The sequence below is a fragment of the Microtus ochrogaster genome, unplaced genomic scaffold, assembly GCF_000317375.1.
Source record: "Microtus ochrogaster isolate Prairie Vole_2 unplaced genomic scaffold, MicOch1.0 UNK24, whole genome shotgun sequence".
NCBI classification, from domain to species: domain Eukaryota; kingdom Metazoa; phylum Chordata; class Mammalia; order Rodentia; family Cricetidae; genus Microtus; species Microtus ochrogaster.
In genome coordinates, this window is record NW_004949122.1 from 4861040 (window position 1) to 4872650 (window position 11611).

Genomic DNA, 11611 nt, shown 5'->3' on the forward strand with positions numbered 1-11611 from the left:
AAGCCAGTACAAGCAGTAGGGATAAATCCTGGTGCCACTGCCAGTGTCCCCGCAGTCTACCTCAGCCATGCAACTGTCAACCACATTTAGAGGGTCCAGTTTGGTCCTGTGCTGTTTCCTTCCCTGTCCAGCTGGAGTTGGTGAGCTCTCATTAGCTCAGGTAAACTCTTTCAGTGGGTGTTCCCATCATGTTCTTGACCTCTTTGCTCATATTCTCATTCCTCCCACTCTTCAACTGGACTCTGGGAGCTTAGCCTAGAGCTCTGTTGTGGGTATCTGCCTCTGTTTCAAAGCTTTCAGCCACCATCGATGGAGAAAAGAAGGTATTCCATGACAAAACCAGATTTAAACAATACCTATCCACAAACCCAGCCCTGCAGAAAGTACTAGAAAAAAAACCTCCAACCCAAGGAAGCTAACTGAACCCACAAAAACACAGGCAACAGATAACCTCGCACCAGGATTCTAAACAAAGGAGCACTATGCTGTCCTTTATAGCGGTGCCCTCCTTCCTCCTGGGTGTCTCCTCAGGTCTATCTTTAGCCACGCCTACCTTCCTCCTGGGTGTCTCCTCAGGTCTATCTATCTTTAGCCACGCCCACCTTCCTCCTGGGTATCTTCCCAAACCTACCCTTAACCTCCAACAACTGCTATTCTCTCCTCTGCATCTAAACTTTTGTTATTAAAAAAGTTATGTAAAATTATATCAATGATATTATACAACATGTAATCTTTTGGGGACCAGCTTATTCATCCCCTTGGAATTTGAAATCCCCTGGCCATCATCCCAGTTGTTTCATGCATTCACAATTTAATTCTTCTGCACAGCTGTGCATTTATTCCTCAGACTTGGTGCACCATTCTTTGCTTCAAGCTAATTTTGGCCTGGGATGTGAGGGAGGGGTCAAGGCTCACCTTCCCACATGTATTTCTGGCTGTGTGAGCAGGGGATGGTTACTTTTACTTCACTGAATTGCTTTCTCTTTTATAAAAATTCAGTTGGCGAGGCCAGGCATGGTGGTACCCACCTTTAATCCCTACCACTCAGGAGGCAGAGGCAGGGGACTCTCTGTCAGATCCAGGTCAGTCTGGGCTACATAGCAAGATTCAGGTCATCCGGGAATATAGAGTGAGATGCTGTCTTAAACAAATATTGAACTGATTATACTAGTGTGAGATTTTTTTCAGGACTCTTTTTTTGCTATTAATAGACATTAGATAACAATTAAGATTATCTTAAAACCACATAATCAAAATCATTCAATTTTATTTTATCTTTAACTTAGTATACAAAGTAGTATTTTAATTACAGCATTTTCATACATGATTTTTTCCTTCTCAACATTCCTTGGCTTATTTTTAATTACTTTCATTTTAATGCAAACTTCAGAGTCAGCCTGTTAATATCTTTGGGAAAATTCTGTTAAATTTGAGCAGGATTGTGCTGACTCTAAAGATTAGCTCGGGCAGAACTGACACTTGATTGCTGTTGCGTCATCCAGTCTGTAAACAGGGTGATCTCGTTATTTCTTCTTCCCAGAGCTAGGGATAGAACGCAGGGTCTTGGGCATCTAGATCAAGTTAAATCATCAGACTTTTGCTTTTCTTTTATCTCAACAATATTTTCATGTTATTGAAAAAGCAGAAGTCATTTGCATTTTGTTTTCTTTCCCATTATTATTGAAAGTTGCTATTCCTTTTTTTTTAAAGATTTATTTATTTATTATGTATACAACATTCTGCCTTGATGTATGCCCACACGGCCAGAGGAGGGCGCCAGATCTCAGTACAGATGGTTGTGAGCCCCCATGTGGTTGCTGGGAATTGAACTCAGGACCTCTGGAAGAGCAGCCAGTGCTCTTAACCTCTGAGCCATCTCTCCAGCCCCCGTGCTATTCCTTTTTTTTTTTTTTTTTTTTGGTTTTTCGAGACAGGGTTTCTCTGTGGTTTTGGAGCCTGTCCTGGAACTAGCTCTGTAGACCAGGCTGGTCTTGAACTCACAGAGATCCGCCTGCCTCTGCCTCCCAAGTGCTGGGATTAAAGGCGTGCGCCACCACCGCCCGGCTCGTGCTATTCCTTTTTAAAAAAGATTTATTTAATTATGCATATTTGGGGGTTTTGCAAGAGTGTCTGTGGAGGCCAGAGAAGTCAGACTATCCCTGGAACTGGAGCTGGGAGCCGAACTCAAGTCCTCTGGAAGAATAACAAGCACTCTCAACCCTCCAGCATTGAAACATTTTATTTCTTAACTTCATTTTCAGTTACCTGCTCTCAGAACCTGGAATATGTCTGCTTGTTTCCCATACTGACTACTGTTCTGAGATCTTGCTGAACTCACTATTGATTGCTAGTGGTTTTAAGTAAGACTTTTGTTTTTATTTATTCTTTGACAATTTCTTTTTCTTTTCTTTTCTTTTTGTTTTTGTTTTTGTTTTTGTTTTTGTTTTTCGAGACAGGGTTTCTCTGTAGCTTTGGTGCCTGTCCTGGAATTAGCTCTTGTAGACCAGGCTGGCCTCTAACTCCCAGAGATCCGCCTGCCTCTGCCTCCCGAGTGCTGGGATTAAAGGCGTGTGCCACCACCGCCCGGCTAATTTCATATATTTATACAATGTATTTTGAGCATATCCGTGCACCTCCCTCCAGATCTCCCCAATGTTCCTATTTCATGTCTTCTTATTGTTATTAATAAACTCCTTATTCTAATTAGTGCTCTCCATATACAGTATTTTGTTGTTGATTGTGGGGATGATTTTTGTCATCATTGCTGTTGTTTTTGTTGTTGTTTGGGACAAGGTGTTTTAATTAGGATTTGAATTGCTATGAAGAGACCCCATGACCATGGCAAATTTATTAAGGAAAACATTTAATTTGGGTGGCTTATAGTTTCGGAGGTTTAGTCCATTATCATCATGGCAGGGAAATATGGGGCATACAGGCAGACATGGTGCTGGAGAAGGAACTAAGAGTCCTACATCTTGATCCACAGGCAACAGAAAGTGAACTGTGTCTGTACTGAGTGTGGCTTGAGCCCAGGAGACCTCAAAGCCCACCCCCATAGTGATACACTTCTTTCAACAAGGCCACACCTACTCCTACAAAACCACAATTCCTAATAGTGCCACTCTCTATGAGCTTACTGGGGGTGCAATTACATTCAACTACTACACAGGGTTTCACACTGTAGACCAGACTGACCATGAACTCAAAGAGATCTGTCTGCCTCTGCTTCTCCCGTGCTGTGGTTAAAGACATGTGATACCTGGGCTGTGATGACTTTGCCAATAAGACAAGTGAGTTATAAAATGCCTCTCTGAGCCTGGCAACCTATATCCGTTGTGCTGTATTTTCTTCTCACTAAGAAGTCAGCATTCCCACCAAACTGCTGAGTCCTGCTGGAACTTCTTGGTGTGTGTTTGATCACAGAGCCTCAGGCTGCCATCAAGACCAGAACTAATGAGCCCTGGGCTGCCCACTGTCCTAGCTTCTTGAGACGTTCGAGCAGCAAAGAGCTGTTTCATATGATGTATACCTTACAACCCACAAGCAGATGTTTTCCCAACAACCTTTCATGTCTGACGTGTTGTGCAAAGAGGAGTGATGGACGCCCGTATTCCTGAGAGAAGCAATGGACGCCTGTATTCCCGAGAGAAGCGATGGCTGCCTGTATTCCTATCTTTTCAGAACTGTGTCACAGCCTTGAAAGATACAGTGTTCTTCTAGAGCAAAGCAAAGGTTTGCTCATAGCCTTGGAGAGATGCTCTTTTCTCAGAGGCGCATTTACTTCCATGTAGGAGCCTCGGTTTATTGGAACTAGAGTTCCAAGCCTGTGACACACCCCAGCCCTTTTACGTGGTCCTGTGGGGGACCGAGATTCGGTAACCTTGGTACTGTTTTTGTTTTGACTAATAAATTCTCCTTTGTCTCTGATTTAGAAACTTCATATCTTCTGCCGGGACCTATAAAACTACGTGGCGGGGGTGGGGGGTGGGGGGGGCTAATTGTTAGCTTGCAAAGAGAGTAAAAAAATCACAGACCACAATGTTTTGTTTGGGATGAGATCAAACTATTTGCCCAGGCCAACTTTAAACTCCTGAACTCAAATGAGTCTCCTGGCTTATCTCCCCAAATATCTGGGGCTACGGGCAGGAGCTACCATGTTTGGCACCCACTCCATAATTCTTGACCACTCGAGAGAGGTAATGAACTTTGTCTGTTGATGGGGTGGGGAGAGCACTGTCTTCTAGGCTCTTCTTACAGCTCTCTTCCCAGATAGCTGGCCTGACATTTTTCTGAGGCAGAGCTGTCAATCCACAGCCCCCATTATAAAGACTTCCTCCCCCAACAATCCCGCACATTTCCCTCAAGTGGAATGCATTGTGCTAAATGGCGCTCTGGGATCTCCAGACCTCATTAACATCTAGCTCAAAGATTTGAGTGCATGTTTGAATATTACGTGCCGTGTTTAGGATATCATTTAGACGGACTTGTGTCTGGAGGCCCTGACATTGCTCGTGTGGCAGGCAATAGCCTTCATCTTAGCTCAGCTTCTCAGCAGCCACCAGGAAATGTTCATTAAAGATTTTGTTTTTCCATCATATTGGGTGAGGTAACTCAGACTCAGAAAGACAAATATCATATGAACTCACTCATAAGTGGCTTTTAGATATAAAGCAAAGAAAAACAGCTTACAATTCACAATCCCAGAGAACCTAGACAACAATGAGGACCCTAAGAGAGACATGGATCTAATCTACATGGGAAGTGGAAAAAGAGTAAATTGGGAGCATGGGGACCACGGGAGAGGGTAGAAGGGGAGGGGAGAGGAAGGAAGTGGAGTGGAGAAAAATAATTAGCTCAATAAAAAGATTTTGTTTCTCAATGAAGAAAGCCATCAGATGCTTTTAAAAGTATTGCTTAATTTTAATGTTATCATTTTGATCAAATGGAAATTACTGAAAATGTCACACTCTGAGTAAATGTATGTTTCTCAAACGACTCATACTCTTCTTTACCCAACTCCCAAAGTTTGGGTAATGATGACCAGTTAATGTCAAAAGACACCATATTTGCCGTCCAGAAAACTAGCTGTCATTGTGCTTCCCTGCCACCTCCCATCCTGTCCCGTATACACTGGTGTATGCAGGAATGACAGCAGCAGTCCACTCTCCCACAACCACCTGTTCTTCGGATCACTCCCACAGAGTCTATCCCAGCAAATTCCCAGGGACCCAAAGCTCCAGGCGTTCACTGCACTCGCTGTGTGCTGCCTTCTGACAAACTCCCGAGACATGCAAGTCACAGAAGGGACACAAGGCATTCGGGATCCAGTTTGCATCGACCTGCAGCCCAGCTATCGACAAGAAAGGAGTGGAAAGCAGTGCCGGAATCCTCCCATCATCCAGGAGGTGAGGCAGGAGGATCAAAAATTCTAGGTGATTCTTGGCAACATAGCGAGTTCAAGACCAGCCTGGGATACATAAGATGCTGCCATAAACAAACAAAAACAAACAAATAACTATCAGGGGTTGGAGAGATGGCTCAGGGGTTAAGAGCACTTGTTACTCTCAAAGAGGACTGGGTTCAGTTCCCAGCACCCACATGGTGGCTCGCAAACACCTGTATTCCCGGTCCCAGATGGAGTTCTGTTCTCTGAGAGCACAAGGCACTAACATGGTACACATACATACACAGAGGCAAACACTCATATACATAAAATAAAAATGAATAAATTTTAAAAATGTCAAGCAAACCAAAAAAACAATGAAATTTCAAAACTTTGTTCTTCCAGCTCAGGCAGTGAAACCAGCATTCCAGGACAGCTAGCCCATTACCAGTCTGTGACTGAACGGCGAAGGCTTATCACACCCCATACCTGGCACGGGGAAGCACATATAAGGGTTAGGTCCCCAACTCATGTGTACGCTCGGGCTGTGGCTTCAAGGGAATGAACAGACAAGCTTGCAAATCTGCACTGAGTAGTTAGGGATGTTGGGCAAAATTATGTAGGAAATCTGTGCAAAGGCATTTACTGAGCCCAGTGCTGTTATCCCATTACCTAGTCAGCTGCCCAGCTGCTGCCACACCGGCTGCTGCCACACCAGCTTATATCCCATGCCACCATCTGTCCCAGCATTCAGCTTGGAGAAAAAGCCGTGCCAGGGCCTCCATTGCATTTGATATAGGAGGGGTTTCGGTAGCCCTGGAAACAAGCCTCGGCTCCCAGATTCTTATTCTGGTCTTCCTCCCCCATCTCAGAAGCCTCCTGCATCGAATGATTGCCCAGAAAAGCCCGAATGATCTAAGCTAGAACTATGGTTGACTCCATCCTGAAGATGACTTTGAACCTGAGAGGCAGAAGTAGCTCTTTCTCTTCCCCTACTGCGGTGGTTCCCAGCCTTCCTAATGCTGTGACACTTTAACACATTTCCCCTTGTGGTGACCCCAACCATAAAAGTATTTTCGTTTCTACTTCATAAGTGTAATTTTGCTACTGTTGTGAGTCATAATGTGGATATCTGTGTTTCCCGATGGTCTTAGGTGACCCCTGTGAAAGGACCGTTCAACCTCCAGAGGGGTCTTGACTCACAGGTTGAGAACTGCAGCCCTAATGGCATTTCCAAGGCTTAGGGGCTCCAGTTGTCATACACTACAAATGAAAACCACTCAGTTTCTTAGGAACCTGCGTATTTGAATGTCAGAATTTATTGACACTGGCTACTGCTGTGTAAGTTTCTCCGCAGACTGAAACATTCCATCGAAGCTCTGGAAACAGGAAAGTAAGCTGGATAAAACTCATTGGCCCACAGAGTTGGTCTTTGGTGGGACCCATTCTTTGGCCTGTCAGGGTCCCCCGTCTGGGGTAGTAGACATGCACGCTTAGCCTCTCGCGGGAAAGTTGTTACACAGCAGATACATTTAGTTTTGCTAGCTGCAATTTACCATGTAATCCAGATTTCCTTTGATAATATTGAAGGGGCTCTAGCAGGCCTGAGCCTGGCAAACATGGCTCTGGCAGGCCTTGCCCTTCACCCATTCCCTCTGCCTTGCTAAGAGATTGGATTCTTAATGCTAGTCACCAAGGTCTATTTGGCCACTTTCTCCTCCTGAGGTTGACTACTAAGGTCCAACTATCAAAGTAACTAAGTCCAACAATCAAAAGCCCCCCTTTGGTTACTATACTTAGTCTGTCCAAGCAAAATTAAAACCTCATCCCAACACAGGGTTTCCCCATTTATCTTTATTTTTTTAAAGATTTATTTATTTATTTATTGAACATACAATGTACTGCTGGCAAGGAAGGCACCAGGTCTCATTATAGATGGTTGTGAGCCACTATGTGGTTGCTGGGAATTGAACTCAGGAAGAGCAGCCAGTGCTCTTACCCTCTGAGCCATCTCTCCAGCCCCCACCCCCATTTATCTTTATAAACTGGCATTTACCTATGGGCCACATCTGTCTCCTCTCCATCCAGAGGCAGTCCTTTGTCCCTCCCGGGGAAATATCCCCCGCCCTATCCCTTTTTCCCCTTCCCCATCTCCCTAGTCCTCTATCTCCTGTCTTTGTCTCTTATTCTCTGTCCTTTTGTCCCTTTGAGGCAAATAAATCTCTTCTAAGAATTTGGTCTTAGGGTATCTTGTGCTAATGCCAGTCCTTTCAAACATGACCATTGGCTATTATGGAGTCTTATTTTTATTCATGTGCTTGAATATTTTTGCTTGCATGTATTTCTGTGCACTGTGTGTACGCCTGGTGCCCAAAAGAAGTCAGAAGAAAGTGTAAGACCCTCTGGCACTGGTACTGCAGACATTTTTGAGCCACAGTGTGTGAGTGCTGGGAATCGAACACAGGTCTTCTGGAAGAGCAGTCAATGCTTTTCACCATTGGCTCCTAGCTCCTTGTGAACTCTTTATTCCAATTTTAGTTACTAGTATTAACTCAGACCTCACATTACTCTTTAAACAAAACACACACACACACACACACACACACACACACACACACACACGCTGTGCCATAGCTCTGGGGGGCAGTTGGGAGGTGTCTGCTTGTTGGGCCCTTGGCATGGGTATCCAATGGTCAGAAAACAAGTCAGCATAGTAGAGCATCACCGCCGCTCTGTTAAATGTCCTTTCTTAAAGGGATCCCAGGTGAGGATAGTGCACCCTTTATTGATCTGGTGTGTTTGGCAAGTTCACAGGTCTGACTTTTTTAAAATGCTTTTAATATGATAAGTTTATAGGTGGGACCTTGTACTGACAAGAATCCGTCATGTGCCTCATGGATGGTGTCAGTCAGGGGGTGGCGTCTACACCCATCCCGCCTCTGCATTTGAACTCAAAATGGACCCCAATGCTGCTGTGTGAAGTGGGATCCCCAGGACAGGGCACAGGTTTAAAGTCATTTCTCACACACCAGTGAGTGTGCACACTATTACGTGCTCCCCAGTTTCCCAACCTCACCTTCTTTTGCCTTGCATGTGTGCAACTCTGAGATTAGATCTTCCTTCCATGGACTGTTGTTAGCACATAGAGTTTGGGTGGGCCCCATCATCTAGGTAATAGCTAGGAACCCTCTCTCCTCTCCCAACTGCCCTGTAGAACACATCTGGCATATCTCCTTTGTGTGTGTGTGTGTGTGTGTGTGTGTGTGTGTACGTGTACATATGTGTACATAGACATATATATTTACAAAAATCCATTTCTTGAGTGAGAATATACTTCAGCCTATATCAGGGTTATATATTTCATTTCACATTCATTTCTAACTTTCTTCAGTTATGTTTTTAAGGTCTTTATTTGCTGGTATGTGACCATCTCTTTGAGGAACTTCCTGGCCCTCCATGGCAATCACTTACTTTTCCTCCCTTCCCTACACTCCGCGGTAACGAGCACCAAAATCCCCCCCAAAATGCCACACAGCTGACTTTTATTCGAAACAGTCATTCCATCTGGTGTCAGAATTAAGCTTTGGCCAGATGTGTTTCCTACCAGTAAACCCGGGCTGTTCTCAGTTGCTGTTCTTTGGGCTTCCTCCTGACATGGACCCCATTTTTGGAGTTACCTTGAAGTTACACTGACCTTCCCGAATGCCAATGCAGGGTGGAGAGGCATTTGATACTTCTGGTACTTACCACATCTCTATGCTGGCTTCTGAGGCTGTGTCAGGTTGTCAGTCCACCCACATGGCTGCTAAGTCCCTTGTGCCAGCCACAGGTTTTGTAGGGGCCTTTGGCCTGTCTTCTTCTTCCTTGCTTGTCCACACATATGCATGGCTGCCCCATTATCAGCATCTTCCCCCAGTGTCTTATATTTGTTATAGTTGAAAACCTATATGGCTGTATCATAATTACCTATCAGGTGTGTATAAATGTTTGCCATTGTGACATGACATTATCTGCAAAGCTCACACATAAGCACCGTGCAATGGAGTTCACCAAAATATGTCTCGTAGCGCTTTAACTAAGTTCATGATTCTAAATTGGGCTGCATTCCAAAGCTCTCATTGGCCACACGTGGCCCACAGACCACAGATTGGACATGTCTGCAGTGTAGTTCATTCTTGGTGTGGAAAACTCCCTGCGTCTTGGCAAATGTATAATGACTTATATCAATCAGCCTTGCATCACACAGAATACTTTCCCTACCCTAGAAATCTCTTCTGTGTTCCTCTTACCACCCCCCAGCCAGCCCCTGACAATTGTTGATCCCTTCATTGGCTTTGTGGATTTACCTTTCAAGATGCCACATAAATAAATTCAGCCAGAATGCATCCTTTAAAAACTTATTATTTTTTACCTTATGTGTCTGTGTTTTGCCAGCATGTATGTATGTGCGCCACATGCACGCCTGGTACCCATGGGGGCCAGAAGAGGGCGTCAGATCTCTAGAAGTGGGAACTACAGGCAGGAGCTGCCCCGTAGGTGCTGTCAACAGAACCAGTGTCCTGGAAGAGCAGCTAGTGCTCTTGACGGCTGAGCCGCTCTCTGCCCTCACAGTTGGCATCCTTTAAAGTCTGGCTTCCTTCACTCAGGAACATACATCCAAAGCTATATGGCTTGAAGGGCTCACTGATCTCTCTGTTAGCACTGCTTACCAGACCAGCGTCTGAATGTAGCAAAGTATTTATTCACTCACCTAGGGACGGCTATCTGGCCATTTCCAAGTTTTGGAAGTTAGAAATAAAGGTGCCTCAAACAACAAAGTGTAAAGTTTTATGTAGACATAACTTTCAACTCTTCCAAGCAAATATCTGGAACTCAAATGCTGTTAAGAATATTTTCAGCTTTATAAGTAATTAGAAATTGTTATACAATTATAAATTGTCTTCCAAAGCAGATGTTCCATTTTGCATCCTGTCCTGAAAGAAACAAAAGCTCCTATTGTCCACACTCTCGCTGGCACGTGGCTGTGTCAGTGTAGTGGGTTTGGGTTGTGCTGATGGGTGTATGTGGTCAATTTTTTTTTTTTTTTTTTGGTTTTTCGAGACAGGGTTTCTCCGTAGCTTTTAGCTTTGGTGCCTGTCCTGGAACTAGCTCTTGTAGACCAGGCTGGCCTTGAACTCCCAGAGATCCGCCTGCCTCTGCCTCCCGAGTGCTGGGATTAAAGGTGTGCGCCACCACCGCCCGGCTTGTGGTCAATTTTTTTAGAAGGTTCCATGAAGTGCTGAGAAGAAGGTATATTCTTTTATGTTTGGATAAAATATTCTATAAATGTCTGTTAAGTCCATTTGAGTCATAACATCTGTTAGTTCCCTTATTTCTGACTGACCTGGCCAGTGGTGATAGTGGAGTATTGAAGTCTCCCACTATTAGTGTGTGGGGTTTAATGTATGATTTAAGCTTTAGAAGTGTTTCTTTTACATATGAGGGTGCCCTTGTATTTGGGGCGTAAATGCTCAGTATTGAAATTTCCTCTTGATGGATTTTTTCCTGTGACTAATATGAAATACTCTTCTTTGTCTCTTTTGATTGATTTTAGTTTGAAGTCTATTTTGTTAGATATTAGGATGCTACACCAGCTTGTTTCTTAGGTCCATTTGATTGGAATTTTTCCCCCAACACTTTACTCTAAGGTGATGTCTGTCTTTGAGCTTGAGGTGTGTTTCATGGAGCAGAAGGATGGATTCTGTTTTCATATCCAATCTGTTAACCTGTGTCTTTTTATTTTTGTTTGTTTTTTTAAATTTATTTATTTATTAAAGATTTCTGTCTCTTCCCCGCCACCGCCTCCCATTTCCTCCCCCTCCCCCAATCAAGTCTCCGTCCCTCGTCAGCCCAAAGAGCAATCAGGGTTCCCTGCCCTGTGGGGAGTCCAAGGAACCCCAACCTCCATCCAAGTCTAGAAAGCTGAGCATCCAAACTGCCTAGGCTCTCCCAAAGCCAGTATGTGCAGTAGGATCAAAAACCCATTGCCATTGTTCTTGAGTTCTCAGTAGTCCTCATTGTCTGCTATGTTCAGCAAGCCCCGTTTTATCCCATGCTTTTTCAGACCCAGGCCAGCTGGCCTTAGTAGGTTCCTAATAGAACATCCCCATTGTCTCAGTGTATGGGTGCACCCCTCGCGGTCCTGAGTTCCTTGCTCGTGCTCTCTCTCCTTCTGCTCCTGATTTGGAC